This window comes from Hylobates moloch, unplaced genomic scaffold, assembly GCF_009828535.3.
Source record: "Hylobates moloch isolate HMO894 unplaced genomic scaffold, HMol_V3 SCAFFOLD_16, whole genome shotgun sequence".
Lineage (NCBI taxonomy): Eukaryota > Metazoa > Chordata > Mammalia > Primates > Hylobatidae > Hylobates > Hylobates moloch.
The window spans coordinates 49,720,161-49,748,027 of NW_026652291.1; the positions used below are offsets into that span (position 1 = coordinate 49,720,161).

A 27,867-nucleotide genomic window follows, 5' to 3' on the forward strand; every position below is an offset into this window, starting at 1 on the left:
AACAGTATCCTGCTAGAAGAACCCGTTTTTAAAATGTGTCCCTTCCTTGGACTGACAGACCCATACCAGAGCAAATAACTTCGCCAAGGATGCTGGCTAGGGGTTTCAGCCCCACTTACATCCCCTTGGCCAAACACCTTTGTGCAGAGAACAACACACACCATTGTGCACAGAGGCCCTACTTGATCCCATGCAAATCTGTGACACATTCATTGTTCTTGCCATCACCAAACACAAGGAAACTAGGAGAGTCCATCCCAGTGAAACCCTCACCTCTGCCCAGATTGCAATGATTTTATCAGAACATCTTAAGACTTAGGCATTAAGGAAATCCAGGCTTACACTGGAACTGGTGTGAACATGAAAATTTCCTGACCTGCTTTTAAAGCACCTAACATAGATGATGTTTGCTTAACAGCTCTTCACAGTCCTCAGCCCTCACATGTATCCCCCTTTTCTCGGGCATTTGTTTTTCAAAGCAACTCACACAACTCTCTCTTTGGAAGAGCTGTTCCATTCAAGCACCTTGGGATATTGCTGGCGTAGTGTGCCACATACTCCACCCTCCATAGCACAGAATTATAGCTCAGGACCTAGATGGCAAGCTTTGCCTTGGCCATGTGGTCTACACATGCCCTCAGGAGTATCTTTTTTAATGTGTGAAATGTGTTGTTTGTGGGTGGCTGCACATCCCCTTTTGCCAGCTGCTTGCCTCTTTGAGACTGGCATCTCAGAGGTTCAACGGGCTTGTCCCATAAATCACAGAGAGGAGAAGGGTTAGAAGATAGAAAGAAACAAGACATGTGGCATATGGAATTTGTCCAGAACCACATAGATGCCTGCTAGTTAGTGTTGGAGCTCGCTCACTCTCTCTCATATCTACGAGACTAATTTACCCTTCTGTTATTGTTATTATTTGTTCTGGGAAGTTTTTGTTTTACTAGAACATCTGGCACTATAGTTTCACACCCTAGGGTTTCCTGGAAACACTCTCAGGGAAGAGTTCGAACCTTTGCTACTGGAACTCGCCTGGGCCTGAAATGTGGTGAGCTATAATCTCAGCCCACGTCACGTTCTCTCCCTTGTTTCCTTTGCAAAACATCATTACAATCAGTCCCACTGTTTTTCAATGAGAGATGCTGGCACCAAGCCCAGAGACGGCTGCGCAGGCCTTGTCCTGCCAAGAGTGGAGATAACGTGGGCCTGATACAAAGCCCTCTGACCACACCTCTGGGTAGCTCCTACCCTGAAGCACAGCCTGGCCTCCCGGATGAGGCCAGAGTGCCAAGCCCAGGAGCAGGCTGGGTGTGCACCAGGTCCCACCCTGGGAGCCCTGGTCCTCGTCACATTGTTAACCACGAGACCTACCCGCCTGTCCTAATTTCTATAGGAGAGCCTCAGGGCCCCTTTCAGTTTTGAAAGGCCCTCATGAAATGAAGAATGTGACTCGGGAGTCTCTGGAAGGGCCCCGTCTCCCTTCCCTCTTCTCATGGAGTCTCTCCCTCTCCTTTCTGTCCTTGCCTCAGCTATGTTGTCTGCAGCAGCTGTTTGAAGAAATTCTCTTCCCCAGCATCCTCAGAGGCTGGTTCCTTGACCTAAGACTGCAGTGTCAATGTCACCTTTCCTAAAAAGTCTTCCTTTTCTGATCCCCCAGGTGAAAAGGGCCACTGAGCGGCTCCAGCACTTCAGTCTTTTAATTATCTGCATGGCACTAATCACTGTCTTAGAGTTTGCTCCTAGGCTTGCCTCTTGGATTTTTACCTGACCTTACCTGCTAGAGGGGGAGCCTGTCTTGTTCACCTAGAATAAATGCCTTGCACTGTGAAAGGAAAATAAATCTTGGGATCCCAAAATCACTAAGCCAAAGGGAAAAGTCAAGCTGGGAACTGCTTAGGGAAAACCTACCTCATGTTCTATTCCTAAAAAAGTTACTAAATTTAAAAATAAAATAAAATAAAATAAAACAAAATAAAATAACTTTTAAAAAAAGCGACATTCCTTCCTCACAAGGAATTTCTTTGTGGACAAAGGACAGACAGAACTCAAAGTCATTCCTCTTCTCACCGAGATAAATGCAAATCTGACTCCCTCCTTTGGAGAGGCTAATCAGAACCTCAAAAGAATGCAACCATTTGTCTCTTACCTACATATGACCTGGACGCCCCCTCCCCGCTTTGAGTTGTCTCACCTTTCTGGACAGAACCAATGTGCTTCTTACATATATCGACTGATGTTTTATATCTCCCTAAAATGTATAAAACCAAGCTGTGCCCCAACCACCTTGAGCACGTCATTAGGACCTCCTGAGGCTGTGTCATGGGCATGCGTCCTTTGGCAAAATAAACTTCTTAAATTGACTGAGACCTCTCTCTGATATTTGGGGTTCACACCACATAGAAGGTACTGAATTATCATTTGTTAAAAACATACTGGCCCGACTCCTTACTAGTGTGATCTTGGGAAAGTTAACATTTGTGTCTCAGCTTATCTTAAAAATAGAACTAATTATATAGTGGGATGCCTAATTCCTGGGATTGTTGAGATAATTGGACAAAGTAATTCTTGTGCCGTCCTTAGCAGAGTGCCTGCACAAAGTGAGCACTCAGCAAGTATTAGCTATTATCATTAGCAACATGTTAACCCATTTGCACTTGGTCACCTCCCAGTCCTCACTAGTTTCCAGCTTAGCTGGTCCTGAAGGAGTGGAGGGGAGCCCAGAGCACGGGGAAGGCCAAGCCTTTGAAGGCACCACGGGGAAGTGCGGAAGAAAGAAATGCACCACAAAGGAATGCCTCCTATTTCTCAAATAAGGACTACTCCTTTCAAAAGCGTTCTTTCTTTCCCCCTTTTCCTTCTCCCCCATCCCTGCCAATACCACACAACTGAACCTGGCCCTACACTTGTTACAAGCAGCAGGGGCCAAAGGTCAGTGACACTCTATAGACACGTGGCTCAGCCCTCCAGCTGGGCTGGGGACAAGTGACTGTTCTTCCTAGCTGTGTCACCTAAAAGTAGGGCAGACAAAGATGTCTGATAAGTCACGATTCAACCTCAGCCATGACAGGAAGAGGAGGAAGGTCAGTTGGCTTCGGTTGTAACCATGGTCCAATATGGGCTCAAACTCATGACATGGTTAATGTGTCCTGCACCAGGCACACAAGGCCATTTTGCCTGAGGATTTGGCATTTACTAGGAGATGGTTTATGTAGCTACCCAAAGGGAATAAAGAGACTGATTTTCACAAGGAAAAGAGACCCTGTGCTCTTCTAGAGCAGAGACTATCTCTTGATCATACCTTCCCTCTGCCCACAGTCCCCAACAGAGTGGGCACTGCCAGCTACTCGTCTTCCCAAACCAGCCAGTTGCTTTTAGCCCCCCATCAGGATCATGTGCATGTTCTTAAACGCTGATCCACAGTCACCACCTGGTGTGTCAATGACCAGTTGGGGGTCATCTCATGGCCACTGACACTGAGCTCTCCCTCTTTATTACCACCCAGGCAGGTGCTGGGCTTAGTAATGATGCAGTCTCTCTGGGTCAGTCTGGTATCTCCATCAAGTTGTGAATCTTACTTTGTCCACATTGTGATGCCTCCTGCCCCGGAAAAGATAAATCCCGGCTGGGCAAACATCTGTCTACCTAACAACAGAGAGAGGAGAAGACTGCAGACTTCAAGAAGTTCCTGGCAGCTTGGCCCTGCAGAAGACACAGAGGTTTGTCAGGTCTCAGGTTAGGTTCCTCCATAAACCAACCCTGAGACCAGGATTTAGGTGCAAGTGTTTCTGTGGAGGTGACCAGAATGCACAATGACTGAGCTGGAAGTTGAGATAGGGAAGGGAAATGAGCCAATTAAGGGGTATAAATGAGAAACTTACAATTGCAGACAGCCAGGACTCAGTCCTACTGGGACCCTCTTAGGGACTGTGCAGCACACACCTCAGAATTGATCACTGTGTCCCTTATTGGCTGAGCAAGGCTCCTGGAGTATTGATTCCCCAGCACTTCAAGTCTGTTCCCAGGAAACACAGCCAGAGAATATTCTCAGCTGAGGAAGCCATTGTGCCTGTACAGGAGCTGTCTATGAATGATGTCCGCGATAGACTAAGGGGACTTGGGCCGGGCCCCAACAACTCCTGCTACATGTAATGACAGATAATGAGCTTGTTAAAACAGTGCCCCATGGGTAGAGGTGTTTTAGAACATCTCAGATTTTTGTTAACTTCCTAGAAACTCTCTCAAAAAATCCTTAGACACAGTTACATAAATGAGCCTTTTTATGATTTCTTTGAAAGAATGATTCATGTGCATGAAACAAAGCCTTCCCCACTTGTGGCTTGGGTTTTGCCCTTCCTGGAATCTTAATCCAGGGCCTCCAAAGCTTTGAGTAGGAAGTTCGGACACTGGGAGGAGGTCAGATCTCACCATTTTTCCATGGAAACCAAGCAGGAAAAGAGACAGAGTAGTCTGTTTTGCAGTGCTTTGAAGTTCAGATGAAAAGCCCAGCAGGGAGGCACACACACCCTTCCCCAAAGTATGGGTGTGCAGTGGGGAACTCAGGAACTGGTGGAATAAACTGGATTCTACTGAGAAAATATAATCTCTCCCCCCAGGTGCCCTTCCACCACCCATCTAGACATGCCTACTTTCAAAAGCCCTGGGCAGAACAGGCTTACTTTGAACAACAGAACCATATCAGGGAAAATTTCCTGGAATTCAGACATGGAAAAACTCACCCAATTACCATGTGATACCTTGATCCATGGAGCTCCCACTCCCCGCAGGCACTGTTAACCCCTACAGGGCCTTTGGATAATATCCTCATTCAACTAAATGTCACATTGGTCTTTGCCAACAAAGAGGAATTTTCCACATGCTTTGCTGCCTCTCTTACATTCTTGAAAATGGCAGGTGATTCTGCATGGAAGGTTCCAAGAAGGAAGAAAAGTCTCCTTATTCCCGGGCTACAGCCCACATTGAAGGTCCACCATTGACCAAAAAGATGGGAGTAGGTCAAGAAGTTTTCTGCAACTACAGCTTTAGAATAAAAATTGCTGATAAACAGTTCACCCAGGTGATGGTGAGAGGGTCACAAGGTAGACCAGAAGGAAGTCAGAGTCCTGTGTTCCTGTTGACTCTTACTGATTTTGTGGCCTTGGATGAATCATTTGACCTATCAAGACCTGTAAATTGATGGGTCACTTAGGAATAGTAAATACAGTCAGCTCTTAGAACACTACCTAGAACAGGACCTCAGCCTTCTACCTAGAACAGAACCTCAGCAACTACAACTGTGCCATAGCCCCTAGAAGAGTCCCTTGCATACAATATAGGCACTCAATATTTGGTGACTGAATGAATGAGTGAATGTGGTAAACATGTCTACTGCTCTGATTCCTGCACCCAGGGCAGACATTACTAATCAACTGTGACTGTTTTTCATGTAAAAAGTAGATGCAGTGTCAGAATTCTGCTTAGCATAACTCTCCAGACAGGCACAACCAATCTATTAGAGATCACATGTGAAATGTTAGCTATTTGCCATTCCTGAATGAGCTCTAGTATTTTTCCACATTAAACTTTCCTAGTAAGGGAAATACTAAAAGATAGATGGATTGTCACTCGGAGAAAATAAACACAATTGAATATTTTGATCTTGTTTTTCTGCATAAGAATGGTATTTTTTCATCCTGACTAGTGCAGGAAATGCATTTGTTCAGTGAAGACTCCATAACATCAGGCTACTTGGAGTTCTTGTGGCCAAACCCACATTCCTAGAGCCCTGTGGGAGCCATTCAATTTCTCATCCCAATCATGTAGAAGAAAACTGGCTCCAAGGCATATCCCCATCCTGGCAATTAGACACCTCTGGTCAGTGTTAACTCTAGGAGGGTCTAATGTCTGGGACCTGGTTTGTCATCCAAGAGCCATACTCCCTACCAAGTTCACATTGGTGAAATATCAAGGACAACAATAAAAGGAAAAAGAAGCTACAGAGAGGCAATAGAGAGTGAGATAGGAAGAGGGGATTTTCAACACAGAAATCTTCAATGTTTTTAGCCCTCACTGGCTGAGCTGCCTGGAAATAGTTGGTAGCATTAATGCATTGTCTTTTGTGGAAGGCTGTGTAACAGCTTGATGGGTTCATCTTGCTCTCTGATAAGACAGAGTGAATTTATCAAGACAGGGGAATTGCTACAGAGAAAGTTTAATTCATACAGAGCTGGCTGAACAGAAGATTGCAGTTTTATTCAGCCTCCCTGAAAATTTAGAGGCTAGGATTTTTTAAAGATAGTTTGGCAGGCAGGGGCCTAGGGAATGGGGAATACTGATTGGTCAGGTCAGGGATGGAATTACAGGGAGTCAAATCTGTCCTCTTGCACTGAGTTGGTTCCCAGGTGGGGACCATGAGATGAGATGAGCCAGTTTACTGGTCTGGGTGGCACCAGCTGATCCATCAGAATACAGAGTCTGAAAAATATCTCAAACACCAATCTTTATGAGAGTGATGTCATCTATAGGAGCAACTGGGGTGATTAGTGATCTTGTGGCCTGCAGCTACATGACTCCTGAACCACAATCTCTAATCTTGTCACTAATTGTTGTTTTACAAAGGCAACCTGGTCCCTAAGTGATATGGTTAGGCTTTGAGTCCCCATCCAAATCTCATCTTGAATTGTAATCCCCAGGTGTGGAGGGAGAGACCTGGCTGGGGGTAAATGGATCATGGGAGTGGTTTCCTCTATGCTGTTCTCATGACAGGGAGTTCTCACGACAGGGAGTTCTCACAAGATATCCTGGTTTTATAAATTGCAGTTTCCCCTGGGCTTTTCACTCTCGCACCTGCCGCCGTGTAAGACGTGCCTGCTTTCCCCTTTTGCCATGATTGTAAGTTTCCTGAGGCCTCTCCAGCCATGCAGAACTGTGAGGCAATTAAACTGCTTTCCTTTATAAATTACCCAGTCTCAGGTAGTGTCTTTATAGCATTGTGAAAACGAACTAATACACCAAGCAAGGAGAGAGTTTGTTTGCAGAGAGGCCGTTATCATCTTTGTTTCAAAGTTAAACTATAAACTAAATTCCTTCCAAAGTTAGCTTGGTCTACCCCAGGAATAAACAAAGGCAGCTTGGAGTTTAAAGGCAAGATGGAGTCAGTTAGGTCAGGTCTCTTTCACTGTCTTAATTTTCTCACTGTTACAATCTTTGCAAAGGTTTCATCTGAATGACTATCTTGGGCACAAATATTAAAGCCCACCAAATGGCTTTTGGAACATCGTCAAAAGAAAAGTATGAAGTTGCCAATCTTCACATTTGAACAGAGCTGTGAATATCTTGGGGATAGCTGATGACTCATGCTCCTCTGCACGGTGCTCACCTAAGCAAGCTATAACCACCTGATGGGTTCTTCCTGCCTGCTGCACAAACAAAATCAAACTTACCAAGACCATGGCATTGCAGTAAAGAGTTCAGTTGATATGAGGAAACAGTTATTACTCAAATCAATCTCCCCAAATGCTCATAGGTTAGGGTTTTTTCCAAAGATAATTTGGTGTGCAAGGGGCTAGGGTAGGGGGCATGCTGATCGGCTGGGTCAGAGAGGAAATCATAGGAACTGAAGCTGTCCTATTGTGGCTGAGTCAGTTCCTGGGTGGGGGCCACAGGACTGGTTGGCAGGTCCAGGTGGGGCCATCCCATTGTTACAAATGCAAAAACCTGAAAAGACATCTCAAAAGACCAGTCCTAGGTTCTACAATAGTGATGTTATCTGCAAGAGTAATTGGGGAAGTTGCAAATCTTACAAGCTGCAGAATAATTGCTGGTAATTCTAGCCCTTCTCATCCCCCTAACTTGGTGGCCCTTTCGTTAGTTTTACAACAACAGTTTAGTTTTGGGGAAGGGCTATTATCATTTCAACTATAAATTTCTCCCAAAGTCAGCTTGGCCCACACCCAGGAATGAGCAAAGACAACCAACCTGTAAGGCTAGAAACAAGATGGAATGAGCCATGTCAGATTTCTCTCACTGTCATAATTTTGCGAAGGCAGTTTCAAAGCCATGGCCAGGGCTCTTCTCTCCCATTGTTTGTTGCAGTCAGCACCACGGCCTTGCCTGGTCACTTGCCTGACATCTACACTGATTGACATAAGCTAAATTAACTGTCTGCTTTTCTGTATGAGGAGAACAAATGAAGTGGATCACTGTGCCCCCACATATGCAAAACACTGAGGAACAGATATTTTCTCTGGCCAAAACATCAGTTTTCAGTATGTTAATCTACTGTTCATTGTCTTCCAGGCTTGAATCTGAGGAAATAAATCTAGAAATCTCTGGGCATGAAAAGAAATGGAATAGGTTTGAATCCTTAGCAAGTGGCTTTAGTTGGGGGTAAAGGACGATACTTTATTTGCCCCAATAATTGCCAGAGCATGTTACTCATACTGGTCTCAATTAAAATCCCAAGGGCGGTGAGTTAGTAAATTAGTGGATTTAACAAGAGCCTCAGGAACTAAGAGGAGTTGTTGTGGAAGGAAGGGCAGGGGGCCTTCAGTTAATAGCTCCCCCAGTGTTGAAAGGCCACACCCTCAAGAACCGCCCTGCTGCGGAGAGACCCAGGGCAATTCACCATGCCCTATCAGTTTAACATAGAACCACACTGTCTTGACTAACGTAGTTTCCTCTGAAAGGAAACATATGAGATAAAACGCTAACTTGTCCAGCTTGTTTAAGTACAGATAGTCTTAACAAAAGAAAGCTCTTGGTTAGCACCATTTTGAGCACATTTTGCTCCTATCTATGGCAGACAGAGCTTACTGCCCACCAAAGATTTTGTTCCCCTCTGTAATGCAGGTCTTTTCCTGGGAAGCAGCTGCCCAGCCAGAGTCTACTCAATGATTGAAAAGTCACAGAACTTGTCATAAAGGCACGGGGTCTTCAATTAATGCTCACTCAGAGCATTTATTGCTCCTGTTGCAAAAGGGAGCCCATAGAGAAATGTGAATGGAACAGATGTGGTTAAAACATAGATATGAGGCCAGGCGTGGTGGCACCCAGTGCTGTGGGAGGCTGAGATGGGAGGCTGAGGTGGGAGGATTGCTTGAAGCCAGGAGTTTGAAACCAGCCTCAGCAACATAGGGAGACCCAGTTTCTACAAAACATAAAATAAAAAAATGAGCCAAGCTAGGTGGTACACGCCTGTTGCCCTGGCTACTCAGGAAGCTAAGGCAAAAGGATTGCTTGAGCCCAGGAATTCAAGACTGCAGTGAGCCATGATTGCACCATTGCACTCCAGCCTGGGCAACAAAGCGAGACGCTGTCTCTAAAAATTAATAAATAATGAATTAAATACTTTTTAAAAGTAGGTATGCCTTCTCTCCTTCCTTGCCGCTCCCCTATTTGCCGGCTGGTATTGTTGACAGGGAAATATTGAAAGTCATATGTTGAAGACAGCACTGTCAACCTGGATCTCTGAATGATTACCTGAAGTAGAGCTGCCTCACTTCCAGCCAAACAAGAACCTCCTGCATTTGACAGTTACGTGAGAAAGACAGTGTTTGTATGAAATCACTGGGGTTCGTTTGTTATAGAAGGTAGGTTGCTCTAACCAACCCACTGTCCTTAACCAGATTATTCTCACAGCAAACAACAGCACACGTCCACCTCCACATTCCATCCTACAGTCTCTAAACAGCCTCAGCATTCAAAATCATTTCCATAATCACCTCAATCAATATTTGTTTTTGCTCTCAGAAACTCATTCCATCTTTAACCTGCCACCCCAAAGGGGATGGGCCAGCCCACCAGAGGACTGGGGGCTTCCTTAATTTGGGTTTACATAGCTTCTGTGTATGAGGCTGCCAACTTACCAAACACCTTTGCCTTCCTCTTTATCATGCGTCCTGTAATCCTTAGACCTTAGTTATGTGATTCTAACCTTGTCAAATATGCATAAACTCAGTTCTTCCAGGCTGCAAGTCATAATGTCTGATGCTTTCTGAATGACCTGAATGTGCTGTCTCCAATACTAGTGCACATATGGTAAAAATACATACATATAGCTCCAAAACAGGCTTACTGTGGGATCTTAACCACCTCTTCACCTCCTCTCTAAATCCCTGCGCTGATTTTCAACCCTAGCTTCAAGCTCATAATTTTGTGTGTTACATGCTGAGCTCTCAGAAGTCAGAAGCCCCAGCAGAGGTGCCATGCTGTGAAAATTCATGTGAGGAAACCCCTTTCTTTCTAAGCAGTTGTGTCTAGTAGCTGCCTACAAGCTCTGCTAAGCAGTGATGGTTTAATTATCCCACAAAGGCAGCGGTATGCTGGGGCACATTTGTACATCTTGAGAGAGAGCTGGCTGTGCCCATCTCCTCCCAACTCTGTGTTCAGTAATATCACATTGGTAGCTTGAAATTAGCCATGGTGGGAGTATTTACACCATGAAAATTGGCACATGCTACAAATCAGGAATATATATATCCCCCAGAGAACTGACTGTGAAGCATCTGCCAGCACACTGCTGTGTGTGAGGGAAAGGCTGCAGAGCCACCCAGCCAACAGGAAGCCGTGGAGGAGTCTGTATGCACTCAGTAATAGTCGAAGAGCCTGTGCTCTGGATTTATGAGAACGAAGAGCAAGTGACAAGGACTTTCTGTGACAACTAATGAACATAAGCATGCTTAACTGCTACAGAAAAACAGGCTTCAAGAGGTGATGTGTTATTTCAGATGCCAGGAAATGAATCCTACCTCGGTGATCAGATTCTAATAACTCGCTTTGCCACTGGCCCAGGCGCTTTACAGGTCTTCTAAGGTAGGAGGAGGAAAGGATGGGGACTGAGCTCATTGTCCATCTGTTAAGCTCAGTGGTAGGCTTCACGCATGGGCCAATGCATTTGACCTCCCACATGGCCCTTAGTTGTAGGTATTAGTGTGCTAATTATTCAAAGGAGAGTAATAAGGCCCCAGGAGTCAAGCCAGTAACTTGCCTAATGTCACCTGATGGTAAGGAGTTAAAAATCAGGTGGCCAACAAGCTACCTGATATATCTGCAGAAAGATATTATTAGATTTTATCTGTGGAAAGAAACAACCACCTTTACCTTGTGGGAAATTAATGACAAATCTGTGGGTCATCAGTAACAATCTTATTGAGATATAATTCACATACCACAAATTCATCCTTTTAAAGTACACAATTCAGTGGCATCAGGATTCAGGACATGTTACTGCAAAATACGATGCCTCAGAAATTGGGAAGAAAACAGAAACAAGAAGGCCATTTTCAGAACTTCTCCTTCCTTTCTGTGTAACAGCTGGCCATAACAGAATTCTTTGACCTGCTTTTCCTGAAAGTAGGTCATAAGACCCTCATGTAGCAGGTGTCCTGCCCTATGCCCACAGGAAAGAACAAACAGGCCTTGCTATGTTCCCCTCAGTTTATTACCATTAGGCCACACCTTCTTTTTGACCAATTATACTTCTACATGACTATCCATTCTTCATCAAACCTAAGTACAAAAATAGACACTTTTCCCTGAGTCTTGGGTTCTTCATTTCTGAAGTCTTTCCTGTCCTATAAAACTTTGGTTGAATAAATGCTGATATGGTTTGGCTGTGTTCCCACCCAAATCTCATCTTGAATTGTAGCTTCCATAATCTCCACATGTCATGGGAGGGACTGAATGGAAAGGAACTGAATCATGGGGCAAGTTTTTCCCATGCTGTTCTCATGATAGTGAATAAGTCTCATGAGATATGATGGTTTTATAAAGGGCAGTTCCCCCGCACAAGCTCTCCTGCTGCCATGTAAGACATGACTGTGCTCCTCCTTCACCCTTCTGCCATGATTGTGAGGCCTCCACAGCCATGTAGAACTGTGAGTCCATTAGATCTCTTTTTCTTTATAAATTACCCAGTCTTGGGTATATCTTTATCAGCAGCATGAGAACTGACTAATACAAATGTGTTACCCTTTTCTCTTGTTAATCTGTCTTTTGTTATAGGAGTGTCGGTCATGAACCTTGCAATAGATGAGGAAAGTATATTACTTTTCTCTCCTACAGTGGGTTTTAGTATAGTTACAGAGTGGTGCACCATTATCACTATCTAATTCTAGAACATTTTTATTAGCCCAGAAAAGAAACCCATACCCATTAGCAGTCACTCTCTACTCCCTCTGCCCCGCAGCCCTGGCAACCACTAATCTACTTTCTATCTCTATGAATTAGTGTATTTTGGACATCTCATATAAACGGAATCATACAATATGTGGCCTTTTGTGTCTAGCTTCTTTTCTTATAATATTGAAAAATCTGTTTTAAAGTTCGTGGAGCTCTACAGATGAATTTACAAAGTTAAAAGGCAAACACATGCAGTTTTATTTAAATACCAATAAGCAACAGAGCAAGGCAATGAATGTGAAGTACTAGCATATGTGTTTTTTAATTCAATTTTACAATGTTTGTTGAGTGCCTGTTTATACAACAGACACAAAACAGACAAAATCCCTGTCCTCATAGAACTTATATTAAGGTGGAGAGAAAAGACAAAAAACAAATAAAATAATAATAGCACACTAGAAGGTTTTAATGACTGTGGCGGAGAAAGATGAAGCAAGTATGGGGTGTTGTGGATGCTAGAGGAGACCTTCTGAATGCATTGCTCTTCTCCTTCCCTGCCCCCCGCCTCTCTCTCATAAAATGTTCATGATTCTGATGCCTGACAGCAGGGGTACTCCTGAGTCCCTGTGCCATTGTCTACCTCTGAAGTTTAGTGGGCATCTTTGCTACCATGAACACTAGACCAGCAGGCAACAGCTCTCAGTCATTATATGATAGGTTCATCTTCCTCTCCCAGGCCAGAGTCCCATCCTCTCTGAAATTCTGAGCTAAAAAGCAGAGAGGTAAGAGGTACCTCATCCTTCTCTCCCAGATCTCATCTTTCCCCTTCAGAGCAGCAGTGAAATTGCTACCCTGCCACTAGCCCCCTACCCACAGCACAGGGTATAAGTGCCCTGCTCCATCCTTCACCCTCCACACACCTCCTCATTCTGTCCCTGCAGCTGTCCCCACATTGACATACATTAAACAATGACCTGCAGGGTTTCTTGCCAAACATCTCAAGGCACAATATTTGCCTTGGTCTGAAGCTTCCTGGAGCCTGGTGAGTTTCCCTTAGCCTCCACATCCTGCCATTTCACAAATTATTGTCAACTTCAGCTCCTCTACCACTGCTGCTGCTGTTAAAAACACCAAACTTTTTTTAAATCCAGCACTTATACTTATAACTAAAAAACATTCCAATGTTTCCTCATAGGTAACTTCACCAACTCTAACACCATCGAGAATTATTACACCATAAAAATCCACACTTATGTGTGTAGACAGTACCAACAGGAAGCCCAATTTTCTTCCACCAAAGTTGTGTACATAATTATGTTTTTATGGCTTTTTCTTACTATAAAAGTACGACATATCATTAGAGAGAAAAACAGAAAATACAAATGAGAAAAAGTAAAACCACCCCATGTAATGGGTAGTCACTAAGACAGCCCCCAGTGACACTTCTTTCCTAGCATTTATGTCCTTCTGTAAGCTCCTCCCCTTGCCTGGGGCTGGACCTAGTGACTCACTTCTAATGAACACAATACACAAAATGCAATGGGTGTCATTTCTAAGATTAGGTGTGCAGAAAAGAGTTAACATAGCAGGCCTGAGACTGTTCTCCTTAGATAGTCCTGCTTATAAGACTGGCCTTTGCATTTCATGAGAAAGGGTTCCCCCCATGCCCTGATAAGAAGGACTCACTTTCTGCCTAAGCTGTTTGTGCCAACAATAGTTATGTTGAACATCAGCCTTCCTTCTGGAAATCTAGAATATGGGTATGTGCTAGACATCAGGTGTCAATGTGACTAACCCACAGTAAAAACCCTGGGAATTGGGTCTTCCATGAGGTTGTCTAGTGACAAACATCTCATACGTGTTTCAGGTCACTGCTAGGGGAGAAGTTTGTCCTGTATGACTGCACTGTCAGAGGACTTGGAAGGTTGTGCCTGGTTCCCTCTGGTCTTTACTTCATGCACCTTTTTCCTTTGCTGATTTTGCTTTATCTTTTCTCGGTAATAAATCACAGCCATGAGTATGACTATGTGCTGAGTCCTGTGAGTCCTCCTACTGAGTCATCAAAGCTAGGGGGTGGGTGTTGTGGACCCCCAACACATTAGACTACTAAAAAGCCTATGGCCTTTCCCTCTCTCTCTCCCCACCACTTTCTCTCTCACATACACACACAGAACTTGCTGCCATATTGGAAGTAGCCTTATTGAGAGGCTCACATGGCAAGGAACTAACATCTCTTGCCCATAGCCAACAGCCAGTACCTGAGCCACCTGAGTAAGTGTAGAAGCACAGGCTTTCCCAGTTGAGCCTTGAACTAAGACCCAGACCTTGAACTTGACCACCTTGACTGCAGCCTTGTGAGAGGCCCCAAGACAACTAGCCACACTCACATTGCTGCCCCACAGAAACTGTGAAATAATAAATGTTTGTTGTGTTAAGCTGCTAAATTCTAGGATGATTTCTTACACAGGAATAGATAACTAATAAACCCTTCACCTAGAGGTCATTATTGCTTATATTTTAGGGCACATCTCAAGGGTTTTCTACACCCATATATAGGTAGAATAAGTGTTCTAGTTGACACTGAATTTCTTTTTTGTTGTTATTAACACTATTGGTAAAAAGCAAAAGCATAGGGGAACGATATAGTATTTTCCTTTGTTATCACAAGAAGTTTTGCATTCCAGAATGATAGCTGATGCTTCTTTTTGAGTCAGGTTGTCCTTTTGTTTGGGGGAGTAAGAGGTGTGGCAAGAAAAAGATCTCTTTCATGGCCTTTTCTGAACTCCCATTCTGAAATGGGGAGGTTTCACACACTAGGTTAAATCACTTAGCACAATTAATGTGAATGTAACTATCCTTCATGTGGGTGGAATTAATTTCTACAAATTATGTTTCCTTTTAGGGAAGCTGTTTTTCCCTCTTTGGGGGTCTCAGGGAGGTTGGTGGCAAGGACTCCTGGGAAGAGAAAAGCTGAAGGACACTCTGAAAAGAGGTAATAAGCTAGTCCTTGCAAAATGGCCATGGGCTGGATGAAAAGGAAAGAAACAGCCAGTACAGGACACAGTGGGTGAAACTGACACAAGCTTGAGTTTTCTAGGAGCAAATGTATCTCATAATCAATTTTAAGTTTTTCTTTTTTGTTTGGAACTTCCACATACTATACCCAAGCACTCAGCAAAGTTGCATTATACATCACAGCTCAGTCTAACCTGCATTTGGAGAATTAATCCATTGTCCATGTTTCTGCAAAGCCTCATGAAGAGAGATATTAAGGGAACAAGAGGTGCCCTGCAAAGAAATGAAGCTCCAGGCTAAGGTAATGAGATACAGGGAAGGGGAATCTTCTAGAAGAATATCGTGCAATCAAACTAGATGGGGAATAGAACCACAGGATATGAATACTAAAAAACAAGTGTAGCCTCTTGTTGCTAGAATAAGCTGGAAAATCAAAGTTGCACACACTTTTTTTTTGTAACAAATTACAATCAGGCTGAATGTACTATTTATGGCCTGCTTAATTGACTTAACAATATATTGTATCATTAAAAATTCTGCTACAGCTCAGTTTGTACTGGCTGCTAATTATTCTGTTGTATGGAAAAACTATAATTTATTTTACCAATATTCTATTATTGGACATGTAAGTCATTTCTAATTTTCATTGTTATTATAAACGATGCTACAGTGAACATCCTTATAGCTAAACCTCTGTTCAAAACTGTAATTATATCTTTAGAATACATTGCTAGAAATGGCATTGTTACATCAAAAAATATGCACTTCTAGTGTTTAAAGAATTTTTCCAAATTTTCTTTCAGAAAAATTACACCAATTCAAACTCCTGCCAACAGGAGACAAGAAGTGCTTTGCCCCACCACTTGGCCAAAACTAGATATTGTCTTTTTATCATTCTTACAACATATGCTTGTTCTTATACTTGCTTAAACACACTATAAGAGATTTATAATTGAAAATTACTTTTTTGTTTGGTTTGTATGTGTGTTGTCAAGTCCAAAACTCACACCACTCACTGCACAATAGCTAGTAACTCAAGAGACAAGGTGTTGGGGCAAGCAAAACGACTATTTCAATGGCCAACAAACCAAGAAGATGGTAGACTAGTGCTGTAAAGAACCATCTTTGAAGGCATGAATCTCGGCCAGGCACAGTGGCTCATGCCTGTAAACCCAGCACTTTGGGAGCCCAAGGCGGGCGGATCATGAGGTCAGGAGTTTGAGAGCAGCCTGGTCAACATGGTGAAACCCCATCTCTACTAAAAATACAAAAATTAGCTGGGCGTGGTGGCACATGCCTGCAATCCCGGCTACTCAGGAGGCTGAGGCAGGAGAATCGCTTAAACCTGGGAGGTGGAGGTTGTAGTGAGCCGAGATCGTGCCACTGCACTCCAGCCTGGGCAACAGAGCAAGACTCCATCTTGAAAAAATAAAAATAAAGGCATGAATCTCAAGCTTGTTTTTATATTGCGGAAAGGGAAACAAGGAGGAGGTTAGGGGTTGAGGTCAGGCAGTGACAAGTGACCGCAGACATCTGGGCATCAGCAGGAGTCCAAAAGGTCGCAAATCATCTTGTCCTTGGTCAGGTCACAAGGCTCCTGTACATTTTTAACATAACATGGTTATTAGTGCGTATACCCTCCTTATCTCCTCAGGGGTTAGTTTTGGGAAGGGACTGTTATCACCTTTGCTTTAAATTAAACTATAAACTAAATTTCTACCATAGTTACCTTGGCCTGCATGCAGAAATGAGAAAAGGCAGTTAGCTTGTGAGGTTAGAAGCAAGATGGAGTCAATTATGTTAGATTTCTCTTCACTGTTACATGTGCAGCTCAAACATAAACAATAAAGGTCATTCTAGGCAGCTCTCCAAAGTCATGCAGCAGGCAAACAAGAAAGCCACAGAACTGGCAGCCTCTTGCCACATACGGCTCCCTTCAGTAGCCGTTTCTGAGGTTAGTACCAACATAGGTAATACTGACTATAAAAGCTCCCTTCTTTTGCAGTTAACATTTATAACTTGTTCATACCCAGGTTTTTAAAAAAAAAAAAAAAGTTTTTGTTTTGCCTAAAAATGGATACAATGTAAGTTTTAGAGAATTGAAAAAGGAAAAGAAAATGCTTTTCTAGCCAAGAAGTGCCTTCTGCTATTGGCAGGTAGATAAATTTGTTTTTAAAACAAGGCTTTTGTAACAAAAGAACCAGAAGGAAAATCTTCCATTTTTATCTCATTGTCCTTCTGAGATTTGTCCTCTGCTCTTTCGCCATGTTCGATCACTGTAAACACTTCCCCAATAAGCAGCTTTGGGGAGAAAGCAAGAGATCCTAGATAAGGAACAGTGTCAGAATGGCTGGATTTCATCATTTCCTCAATTACTAATGATCCTCATTCTTTGTACAGGAAATGTAGACTGTGCTCAAGTATAAAAGGTCATTAATATGAGAACATTTTAAAAAAAAAAAAGGTCAGTTCTGTAAAAAATGCATTGAATGGATAAGTGCCTTGTTGGAGTAGAGAAGGGAAGAGGAGGGGTGACAAAGAATGAGGAATAGTCAGGCTCCTCCTCAGGGAGCTTCCAGTCACCCAGCACAGGGTCAGCACACACGCACACGTGTGCACGCGCACACACACACACACACACACACACAAAGCCAGCAGCACCTGCCCAAGCATAGAAGCTGAACAGAGGTGTGAGAAACCACGTGAGCAAGAGCAGACAGACAGGAATAAAAGAGTGACTGAGAACAAGGACAGACTCAGGAGAGGTGGCGTTTGATCCCACCTTGGAGAGGAGAGAAAGGTTACAAGAGGAGGAGACTGGGCAAGGAGAATGAGCTTTGACAGGCAGAGAAAAAAACCGAAGCCAAGGAGCCCAGTGTGCAAATTGGCTTTAGTCCGTTTGTGCTGTTATAGCAGACTGCCACAGACCGGGTAATTCATAATAAACAGAAATTTATTTCTCACAATGCTAGAGGCTGGTAAGTCCAAGAACAAGGGGCTGCCCTCTGTCAGGGGCCTTCTTTCTGCCTCAAAACATGGTAAAAGTTATCAGGAAAAGGAGCCAAACTCCTTGTTTTATTACAAACCCACTCCCACAGTAATGAATCCACTCCTGTGACAATGGCATTCACACCACATTCACTCTGCCCTCATGGCCAAATCACATCTCATTAGGCCCCACCACCCAACACTGCTGCATCAGCAGTTAAGTTTCCAACACGCACTTTTTGGGGAATACAGTCAAACCATAGCAGGACACATAAGCCATAGATTTCACCCATGGAGAGAGATAGAGTGGAGGCGAGGTTAAAAAGAAGGTTAGGCGCTGTGACTACCGGCCTGACATGCAGTGCTAAGGAGCATGAACCTGACTCTGTAGGCCACTGTTTTCCAAACTTGTGATCACACACTCCATTCATTAAAAAAACTCTAAGCACATAACCCTAATATAGGTATTTCTGTTTATTTACTTAGAAATTATATATCTGATTCACTACATTAATGTGTCATACTATCTTATGAAAGATAAAAATATATATTAACTTAAAGGGAGGATTTTAAGTTTAAATGCCTTGCTGATTGCGATGGCCTCATACCGGCAGAGGCACATCCTCAAAGCACAATGTACATTTACCTAGCAACACTTTTATTTAACATTTGCATTTCAAACAGTCTTCTTGACAACTTTGAATTTGTTTAGCCAACTGCTTGCATAGATTGTCATTGCTGTCACCTCATAAAGCAGCTGACCAAGGGCTTGAACCAGACTTAACTTCTTGTTTGTTTGCACTTCAACACTAGTATCTTCTTCAGTCCTTGAAGCAATTTTTAAGCCCCTTGTCCATTTTACTAGTGCTTAGTTAAAACTAGATACTAAAAGCTTGTCCCTGGGCTCAAGTCCATTGCAGTATTAGGATGAATTCCACTGGCACCCTCTTTGCACTTTGGTGAAGCTTTGGCTCCTCTGTAGGCTGTGCTCTGTCACCTAAGCTGCAGTGCAATAGCTCACCGCAGGCTTGACCTTCTAGGCTCAAGCAATCCTCTCCCCTCAGCCTGCAAAGTAGCTGGGACTGCAGGCGTAGGCCACCATGCCCAGCTGATTTCTTTTATCTTTAGTAGAGATGAGGTCTTGCTATGTTGCCCAGGCTGGTCTGGAACTCCTGAGCTCGAACGACCTTTCTGCCTCAGCCTCCCAAACTGCTGGGACTGCAGGTGTGAGTCACTGCAACCGGCCTCCATCTTTTTTAACATCAGAATATACATAGTTGCAAAATTTCCCTCCTGTCCACCTCTTGCACACTGCCTAATGTGTGTGTCTGCATACTGGAAGCCAGTCACCAGCATAGAGAACGGAAAACCCTGGTACAATTTAATAGAGAAAATAGCAGCTTCCAATCTGTATTTCAGGAAAGTCTCTCTGTCATGGATGGACTGGGGCTACCATGGGTAATGTATTTAAGAAATGATCACTTTAGGCCGGGCGTGGGGGCTCACACCTGTAATCCCAAGCACTTTGGGAGGCCGAGGCGGGCAGATCACGAGGTCAGGAGATCGAGACCATCCTGACTAACACGGTGAGACCCCATCTCTACTAAAAAAAAATACAAAAAATTAGCCAGGTGTGGCAGCATGCGCCCGTAATCCCAGCTGCTCAGGAGGCTGAGACAGGAGAATCACTTGAACCAGGGAGGCGGAGGTTGCAGTGAGCCGAGATCGCACCACTGCACTCCAGCCTGGGTGACAGAGCAAGACTCCGTCTTAAAAAAAAAAAAAAAAAGAAAAGAAAAAAGAAAGAAATGATCACTTTAACCCAGGCTGGAGACAACAAGGAGTGGAACCTGGGTTGCACACAGGAAGACTGAGAGCTCCAACAGAGTTTTGGAGGAGGAGGAGGTGGAATTAGATTTGAATACTTCTAGAGGAGGCCAGCTTGTCAGCCCACCAGAGTCCATGTCCCTCCCTGCTGTGTCACAACCCCTTTTCATCATTTACATTTGTTCTCTGGCCTCTCCAGGCATCAGAGTCAAAGCTCTACACAAGGACAGTGACTGTGATGGTTCAAGGAAGGGCTGGATGTGAAAATAGCTGACGGAGGAGTCAGAGAGCCTGGCAAGTGATTGTTGAGACGAAAAGAAAGAAAAATGCCAAGATCCCTAGCCTGTTACTGGAAGGAAAGTGACTCCATTAATCCCTTCAGAAGGAGCAGGTTCTGCTTAGAGGATTGGTGTGAAAATAAGGTTATTATTTGACATATTGAGTTGAAAACGTCTGTGGAACATGAACAAAGAAATGTCTTAAAGCCTGTAATCCCAGCACTTTGGGAGGCCGAGGCAGGAGGATCACGAGGTCAGGAGATCAAGACCATCCTGGCCAACACAGTGAAACCCGTCTCTACTAAAAATACAAAAAAAAAAAAAAAGTAATTAACCAGGCATGGTGGTGGGCACCTGTAGTCCCAGCTACTCAGGAGGCTGAGGCAAGAGAATGGCGTGAACCTGGGAGGTGGAGCTTGCAGTGAGCCAAGATCATGCCACTGCACTCCAGCCTGGGCAACAGAGTGAGACTCCATCTCAAAAAAAAAAAAAAAAGAAAGAAAGAAAGAAAGAAAGAAAGAAAGAAATGTCTAAAAGGAAAGTGGTAATATAACCTACAGCAGTGTACTCGGTTGAATAAGATCCCCCCAAAATGGATGCGTATCTGGCACCTCCGAATGTGATCTTACTTGGAAATGGACTTATCAGACTTATACATCTGATAAGAAGCATTTACAATCTATTCTCCCTGAAGCCTGCTACCTGGAGGCCTTACTTGCATGATAAAACCTTGGTCTCGCAACCTATCATCTTAACCCAGACATTCCTAAGTCTTTAGACAATAACTTAACTCTTTCAACCAATCATCAATCAGAAAATCTTTGAATCCACCTATGACCTGGAAGCTTCCAGTTGTCCCCCCTTTCTGGACAAAACCAATGTACATCTTACGTGTATTTGATGTCTCATGTCTCCCTAAAATGTATAAAACCAAACTGTACCTTGACCACCTTGGACACATGTTCTCAGGATCTCCTGAGGGCTGTGTTATGAGCCATTTGTCTCTTGTATTTGGCTCAGAATACATCTCTTCTACCATTTTACAGTTTGACTCTTTTTTTAACAGAGTGATGCATTTACAAACAAAAGAGTGTCAAGAATCGCAGGCAACCAGCAGAAGCTAGAACTTTAGGCAAGGAAAGGTCTTCCCCTAGAGCCCTCAGAGGGACCATAGCCAGCCAACACCTTGATTTCAGACTTCTAGCATTCAGAACGGTAGAGAAAACATTTCTGTTGTTGTGAGCCTCCCAGTTTGTGGTACTCTGTTACAGCAGCCTTAGGAAACAAATACAGATTCCCAGTTAGGGTCCCGCTTAAGAGCTGAAGCTGTAGGAGGTACGCAGTCACCCTGGAGGAAGACCCGTGGGGCGGTGGGATCCAAGCCAGAGTTGGGGGAGAAAGAGCCATGTGTGAGAAACAAGATGAGAAACCAGTCTGGACACTGGACAAGGGATCAGGAAACGGCAATGAGCCCTTGGTTTGAGGAGAGCAGGGAGGAAGGAGAGGGTGGCGGGATGGGAAGCAGTGTCGTGAAGTCAATGCAGGAGAATTTTGAACAGAGATGAGGTAGCTAGTGGAGACAGATGCCCCCAAAATATAGAATAAGAAATGAGAGAAACTCTTAAGAGGCAGGTGATCAATTCACATTTCATACCACCGTATTCCAAAGAAAAGAAACTTTGAATGCCAAAAAGGTCAAGTGACCCCCTCTACATCCATCAGAAAGGTATTAGGCCTAAGATACATTATGTGAAAAAACTAAGCTCCAAGACCATATAAAGAAAATCAAGTAACATACATCGAACTATTTAAATGATTATCACTAGGGGAGATTTTCATATTCTGCATCATATGTTTGGATTAAACATATGATCTAAAATGTTTGATTTTTTTTTCTTTACAATAAGCAGTTGTTACTTTTAAGCAGAAAAAGAGAAGGACTAAAAAGAGAGCAGGATAGAAACCAGCATGTGTAGTCTCATTATAAGATGGCAAACCTCTCTGTGGGTATATGGATAAAAAGAGATCTTAAAGGATGCCAAAATGTTTAAGTGTTTGATCCAGGAAATGTTTTTCTGTGTATTTTCTTGTTTCTGTGTATTTTGTCCTTTTCTCTTTTGTTTTCCTCTTTTAAGTTGAGTACAATATGATTTTCTCCAAAAATAAGGTCATTGGCATCAAACTCTAAAAATAAAGCCCACTTATTCTCTGGTTATTTTTTTCTTGACCTCAGCCAACATCATCAAATGGATGAACAATTATAAAATTGAAGTTCATCTTTGGTGCTCTTAATACTTTTCCTATGCTAAATCTTTTAATCTATTCCTAAAGGACCCAAGCGAGGCGAACGATCCATCCATGCAACACAAGCACATTCTGGATGCTGTCACTCTGGCCAAGTTTATCCTAAAATTATGTGACCTCTAACTGTGCAGGGCAGGCAAAAATGTCCTGGCTCTTACTTTCTCATTCACAGTTCCATTCAGCTCCTCTCTTTATATACTATTTTGAATTATTTCACTCCTACCCACTTGAAACATGAGCTAATTTTGTACTAACAACTATATTTTCTGCAGTTTAAGTTTTTCCCTTACTGGCAAATCTTGCACACACACAGATGCATAAATGTCTTTGTTTCTTCAACCACATTCAACTTTTATTATATCCAATTTTCTTTCCAAAAAAAAAAATGTGCTTAAATAGAAGCAGTCACTACATTTTTATTACTCTTTGGCTTCTTTTCATGAGCAATTGTACAAATCTTTCCCGAAGTACTTCGCCCCTCTAAGAGGAGTCCTTACATTCTAGGCAGACATGCTTAGCGAAGGAAGCATGTGGAAAGAAAAGCCAAGCACTAGGGTTAAGACGTGGTGCAGGAGGGCAGAGAAGGAGAGCTTATAGAGCAGGTTGGGGATGCAGCTTCACCTGTTCTTCATTATTGCTAAAACCTGTATTCATTGTAAAAATAAGTATATGCCCTTCTAAGATGTTCTTCTAAAAATGCAAACATTTAATCTTGTGCCACCTCCTGTAATGCCCTTAGTAGGGAACAACATCATCTCTTGTGGTATTCCTGCCAAAAATGAATAACCTAAATTGAATCAAGAGGAGATATCAGACAAACCCAAACTGGCGTTCATCCTACAAACAGCCAGTTAGTACTCTTCAAAAGCATCAGTCATTAAAAAAACACAGACAGACTGTTCTAGGTTAAAGGATGCTGGGAAAAAAATATGGCAACTAAATGTAATATGGGATCCTGGATGGGATCCTGGACCAGAAAAAAAGGATATTTGTAGGATAACTGAAGAAATCTGAATGATTTAATTTGAAATCAAATTTTAATTGAATTCTACAGAATTAATCTGTAATTTGTTTCATGTTAATGTTAATTTTCTGGTTTTGATCACTGAGCTGGGTTTTTTAATTTTAGGTTCAGGGGTACATGTGCAGGTTTGTTATATAGGTAAACTCATATCACAGACGTTTGTTATACAGATTATTTCATCACTTTTGTACTAAGCCTAGTACCCAATAGTTATTTTTTCTGCTCCTCTCCAACCTTAAGTAGAGCCCAGTGTGTTGTTCCCTTCTTTGTGTTCATAAGTTCTCATCATTTAGCTCCCACCTATAAATGAGAACACATGGTATTTGGTTTACTGTTCCTGCATTAGTTTGCTAAGGAGCCTCCAGCTCCATCCATGTTCCCGTGAAAGACATGACCTCATTTTTTCTGGCTGCGTAGTATTGCATGGTGTATATGTGCCATATCTTCTTTACCCAATCTATCATTGATGGGCATTTATGTTGATTCCATGTCTTTGCTATTGTGAATAGTGCTGCAGTGAACATATGCATGCACATGTCTTTATGGTGGAAAGATTTATATTTCTCTGGGTGTATACCCAGTAATGAGATTGCTGGGTCAAATGGTAGTTCTGTTTTTAGCTTTTTGAGGAATCATCATGCTGCTTTCCACAATGGTTGAACTAATTTACACTCCTGCCAAGTGTCTAAGTGTTCCCTTTTCTCTGCAACTTTGCCAGCATCTGTTATTTTTTTACTTTTTCGTATCCATTCTGATTGGTGTGAGATGGTATCTCTTTTTGATTTTGATTTGCATTTTTCTAATGATCAGTGATAGTGAGTTTTTTCATATGCTTGTTGGCTGCATATGTGTCTTCTTTGGAAAAGTATCTATTCTTGTCCTTTGCCCACTTTTTAGTGGGGTTGTTTTTCTCTTGTAAATTTGTTTTTAAGTTCCTTATAGTTTCTGGATATTAGACCTTTGTCAGATATATAATTTGCAAACATTTTCTCCCATTCTGTAGGCTGTTTACTCTGTTGATAGTTTCATTCACTGTGCAGCTTTTAAGTTTAATTAGATCCCATTTGTCAATTTTTGCTTTTGATGTTGTCATGAAATCTTTGTCCATTCCTATGTCCAGGATGGTATTGCTTAGGTCGACTTCCAGGATTTTTATAGTTTGCGGTTTTACATTTAAGTATTTAATTCATCTTGAGTAGATTTTTGTATATGGTGTAAGGAAGGGATCCAGTTTTGATCTTCTACATATGGCTAGCCAGTTATCCTTGCACCATTTATTGAATAGACAGCCTTTTCCCCATTGCTTGTTTTTGTCAGCTTTGTCAAAGATCAGATGATCATAGATGTGTGGCATTATTTCTCAGCTCTCTGTTCTGTTCCATTGGTCTATGTACCTGTTTTGGTACCAGTATCATGCTGTTTTGGTTACTGTAGCCCTGTAGTATAGTTTGAAGTTGGGTAATGTGATGTCTCCAGCTTTGTTTTTTCGCTTAGGATTGCCTAGCCTATTCGAGTTTTTTGGTTCCATATGAATTTTGAAATAGTTTTCTTACTAGTTCTGTGAAGAATGTCATTAGTAGTTTGATAGGAATAGCACTGAATCTGTAAATTGTTTTGGGAAGTATGGCCACTTTAATATTGACTCTTCCTATCCATGAGCATGGGATGTTTTTCCCTTTGTTTGAATCATCTCTGATTTCTTTGAGCAATGGTTTGTAATTCTCATTGTAAAGTTCTTTCCTATCAATGTTAGTTTTCTGGTTTTGATCATAGAATTGGTTTCCGAGAGGTTAATATTTGAAGAAGCTGAGCAACATATACAAGAAAGTCCTTGTACTATTTTTATAACTTTATATGCCAGAAATGTTTTTAATCTATTTACTTTACAGAATGAAATTATTTCTAAATAAAAAGTGAAAAAATTATTCATGATACAAAGCCTAATTAAATGAGAGAGACTGGCTTCCTTTTCTATTCCCCTTTCTTCCCTCTTCAAGGTACCACCTCTCACTGGCTGCCCAAGCAAGATTCTATGGCTTGGAATAATTCTCACCCACTTGCTCATCAAAGGGCGTCTATTTAGAAGCCCTACTCCTTCAGGGACATCTGAGGTTGATGAGCTGATCCAATAAGCCATCAGAGCTGGAATATTAGTAGTTAACAATGGCTCTCTGCACTCTTTTTAAATAACTTTGCTTTTCAGGCCAAGGTGAAAGCCTCGTGGGAATTTCACACATTTTATAAAAGCAGAGGAGTGCTATTTGAGCAAGGGGTAGATAACACCTACACTCCACTCAGGATTGCCAAGCATAGCCCGAGGCAGAAGTACTCATACTTCACTACAGAATCACCTGGGGAGCTTTTAACCTTCTGATTCTAGTGTTCCCCTCTGGCAGATGGAGACAGAAACAACTTGAGTGGGCTCAGGAATTTTTGCAATACAAGTAAGAAGACAGGACTACAATTCACAAGAACAGTATATCCTGGGGATTCCTCAGAACAGAACGCACAAAAAAAAAAAAAAAAAAAAAAAAAGAATACGACAAAAACAAAGATAACATGAAACCAGATTCCACAACCATGTTTCAAGTGACCCATGTGAGTCAGGCCCATGAAAGACATACTATATCAATTTCAGCGAAGCCTCAAAAAATTTAGGGGGGTGGAGGAGAGGGTCTTATGCCCATTTCATAGATGAACAAACTAAGGACTTAATAGATTTCAACAATTTGTTCAAAGTCTCTACCTTAAAGGATTTTGGGGTTCTGGTTTTTGTTTTTACCTGCCCTGATAACTCTTCTAAGAATGAGCCGAGAAGAAGACAACTTTCTGAGATACTTTTCCTGCCCTCCAAGGGCTGTGGAGAACGTGATAGGGTTGGAGCTGCCCTCTCCTCTTCCCAGAGACACTGCTCCACAATCCCATCAAGTCTGACTGGTACCAACGACTCCAGGAGACCTCTGCCTTCAGAACTCCATAGGCCTGTGTGGACACCAGTCTTTACATTCATGTTCCCTCGCCCTCCAGGGGTCCAGATTGACCTGTCCAAAGCTCTCTCAACATGCTGAATTATGGTGACAGCATAGGGTGAGCCTGTGGGTTCTACAGCTCAGCAAACCTCCAGCCAACTAGTTTCCCTTCATATGGTTCCCCAGTCTTTACTGTGGCATCCAAGAAGGGAAAGCATCCCCTCTCCCTTGATGAGATGTCAGCCCCTTAGCACACATGGCCTGGGTGCTAGGAGGACCCATATGGGCAGGCTAGGGTGGGGCCACTGGGAGGGGAATGCGTAGGGGATAGACCCCATCTAGCTGCTTCTTGATGAGCCTGGCATGGAGTGTTTGATCCAAATCTTGACAGCACATTGGTGGCTGTCGTCACTGTGTGGCAGGACTTGCAGTTGAGCTTCTTGTGACTTGGACCTCAGCCTCCATTGAAGACCACAACACAAGTCCCACCTTACAAACAAATGAGGGAATGAATGAGCTTTGGCGTTGGATAAACCTGGGTTCAAATCCTGGCTACTCTACTTCCTGTGTCAGTTGCTTCACTTTTCTAAATATAAATCGTGTTCCTTCTGTTTTGGCTTCTAGGAAACCCCGAGCCAAATGTATGGCCACCTCTGACCACTCGACCAGCCCAGCGTGGTGTACATTTCTGGGTAGCTTATCACGCCTTCCAAGCATTGCCTTTATCTTCCCTCTCCCCATCAAGCTTGTATTGTTTTCCTTTTGAATCATAAGCACTTTTGTTAAATACCTCAAATCTTTCGAGAACAGCAAGGAGCAAAATAAATAAACTTAACTTCTCTGAGACCATGTTTCTTCATCTGGAATATAATCATTTGTACTTTACAGGGAGTATACATCAAGTCAGCCTGCATAATGTGCCCAGCCAAGGGCCTGGAGCAGACAGGGAGAGACTCCCTGGGGCTGGGGCTGTCCCACCTCCCCTTTCTCCTTTCATGCCAAACCTAAGGACCTCAAGCCTCAGGTCCCATTTCACAGAGAAACATTCCTCACTGATTGCATTTATCCAGAATATACCATGGAGGTGTGAGCTTTTTGGACAATACTGGGGGGACTGTCCCCAGGAGACAGGCACATGGCAGGAGAGAGTAGGAGGAGAGGGCAGTGTGAGCACCGAGGACCCAGGGTGAGCCCCCATATGGGTGCAGAATTTCCCCTGATAAAACTCCCTATTTAATCAGGCTGCAGAAGCAGTCCCAAATCTTACTTCCTCTTATTTATTGATGGGGTTCTCCACCCTGTTTTTAATACTAGTTAATCTTCGTGGCATCAGCCTGCTGGCACAAGG

At 42.9% G+C, this 27,867-nt stretch overlaps 1 long non-coding RNA gene across 1 annotated transcript; it reads left to right on the top strand.

Moving 5' to 3' along the window:
* The first annotated feature begins 11,797 nt into the window (after positions 1–11,797).
* Positions 11,798–27,365, top strand: LOC116485094 (uncharacterized). The gene is made up of 4 exons (XR_004252747.1): positions 11,798–11,870; positions 14,126–14,187; positions 15,017–15,106; positions 25,548–27,365. It is a non-coding gene; the product is annotated as an uncharacterized LOC116485094 (long non-coding RNA).
* The last annotated feature ends 502 nt before the right edge of the window (positions 27,366–27,867 follow it).